This window comes from Zingiber officinale, unplaced genomic scaffold, assembly GCF_018446385.1.
Source record: "Zingiber officinale cultivar Zhangliang unplaced genomic scaffold, Zo_v1.1 ctg230, whole genome shotgun sequence".
Lineage (NCBI taxonomy): Eukaryota > Viridiplantae > Streptophyta > Magnoliopsida > Zingiberales > Zingiberaceae > Zingiber > Zingiber officinale.
In genome coordinates this window covers 4,682-7,293 of record NW_024589905.1, presented here as the reverse complement: position 1 = coordinate 7,293, position 2,612 = coordinate 4,682, and positions in this window count along the sequence as shown.

The window sequence follows — 2,612 nt, the reverse complement described above, 5'->3', positions numbered from 1 at the left end:
TTCCCGATGGTTCTGCTTCATATTGGTTTATAGTCACCGGTTTCTCCTATGAAGGCCCGTCCGGGTTGCTTCATAGGATTTTGCCGATCGACTTTGGTTTGTAGTCTCGGAGTCTACCTATGAAGTCCCGTACGGGTTACTTCATAGGATTTTCCCGATCGACTTTGATCTGTCTTGGTTTATAGTCTCCGGTTTTTCCTATGAAGGCCCGTCCGGGTTACTTCATAGAATTTTGCCGATCGACTTTGGTCTGTCTTGGTTTATAGTCTCCGGTTTTTCCTATGAAGGCCCGCCGGGTTACTTCATAGAATCTTCCCGATCGACTTTGGTTTATAGTCTCCGAGTCTTCCTATGAAGGCCCGATTGCTCATTGACTTTCATGTCTTTAGATCTGTTTGGTTGATGGAGGGGTTACTTGACCAGATTCATTGTCTAGGCGTAGCTGGATTTATGGCCTTTTCTCTGTCTTCGACACTGGACTTATATATACGTAAAGTATAATACTTGGGCTAACCTCGTGTTGTAATTGGAGGCTAAATTTTATGATTCCCCTTATTTTTCTTTGAAAATTGAAAAGGAGAAACTTCTCCTGATATTTATCAATTTGTATGAACCATATTTATTTCCTGTGTCAATATTTATCTTGCTTGACTTTCATCAAAGAAACAAAGTACATAAACTGCAAGTATCTCAATTCGCCTGGGAATTCCAATAACTGTGAACATATTTAAAGTAATATGATCAAATCAGGATCGATAGGGTTGCAAATGATTAGCGCTCTAAGGGCGTTCCAACATTCTTCCTTCGGCATCTTGGAGATAGTATGAGCCTGACGCGAGCTTTTCTATCACTTTATAAGGCCCTCCCCATTGTGGTGCCAACTTGCTGACATCTCCCACAGGCTTAACTCGTTTCCATACCAAATCCCCTACTTGGAAGAATCTGGGGATGCCCCTTTTGTTATAATTCTGTCTCATCCTTTGTCGATATAATATAAGACGAGTAGCAGCTTTATCTCTTATTTCCTCGATCAGGTCCAGCTTCATAAGTCATCGGTCTCTATTATCCTCATCATACAATTGTCTTATGGGACTCTCTCCTACCTCGATGGGGATTCTGCTTCTCCTCCATGAACTAGCGGAAAGGAGTGATTCACAGCTTCAGGCGTAGTACGATATGCCCGGAGAACACTTTGGGTAACTCGTCCTACTGACTACCTCAGCATGATCTAGCTTAGTTTTGGGTCCTCTAATAATCTCCCTATTAGTTACTTCTGTTTGACCATTGCTCTGCGGGTAAGCTCTGAGTTGAAGGCACAGGTAATCCCATGCTCGACATCGGTCTAGGATTCTATCGCCTTGGCGCCTTCCATTATCGAGAGACCAACTTATGAGGAATCGAACTGCAGTTATATTTTCCATAAGAATTTAATAACGGCGTCTTCAATTCTAGCAAGTGGTTACTTCCACCCGTTTAGAGAAATAATCCACGTACCAACAAGAACCTCCTGCATGCGGCCATAGGAAATGGACCTCTATGTCCATACCACGATCGAAAGGACACGAGACTATAGAGGTTCTTAATAAGCGGGTAGGGTGATGTAAAATATTACGATGCTTTTGAGAAGAAATATGAGTTCTTACGGTTTAGCGGCATCTTCGTATAAGTGGGCGAAATATCCATTAAGAGGATTTTCTGAGCGAAAGATCTTCCTCTATACGACTACCACAAGAACCACGGTGCCTCCTGTAAAATAAATTGTGTGTCTTCAGTGCCTACACACTTGAGCAAAGGTCCGGAAAAAACCCTTTGATATAATTGCTCCCCCACCATAGTATATTGAGCAGCTCGTTTCTTAAATACCACGGCTTGTTCTGTATCTCTCGGAAGAAGACCTCGTTGTAAATATAATATAATTTGAGCTGCCAATCACCTGAATTTCTATATCAGTCTATCAGGAAATTTACAGGTCTATTGACTTATCCAACACCCTAGTTGTCAAAGAGTTGGCTATTTCAGCTAATTCATCCGCTCACTGATTCTCCGATCGAGGAATTTTGGTTACTGTAACTTCCTTGAAGCCCTCCTTTATTTTCTCATATGCTTCTATATATAGTTGTAGCTTCTCATTGTTAACTTCGAAGTTACCAGCCATTTGCTGAGCCACCAGCTGAGAATCTGAGTAAATGATTACCCGAGTTGCCCCTACATGCCGAGCTGCCTGCAATCAGGTTAGTAGTGCTTCATACTTCACCTCGTTGTTGGTAGCTCTGAAGTTTAGTCTAACGGCTAGTTGCATGATGTCTTCTTGAGGGAATATAAGAAGTATCCCTACTTTGCTTCCTTGCTGAGTGGATGACCCATCCACATATATTTTCATGTTTCTTCAGAATCACATTGATGGATCTCTGTTAGAATTTCAGCTAGTTCTACGCTTCTCTCTATCCGGTACCTCACGAGGACTCTTGGAACACAGGCCTCTTACCCCCTGGATCCAAGGGAGTGCGAAGGAAGGCTCGTGGGCGTTTGGTTGGAGAAACAGTAGCTGGAGGAAAATACAAAGGTTCTTCTTCTTCTATCTCCTTTCCTTTCCGAGGCTCGATAGTTGATAT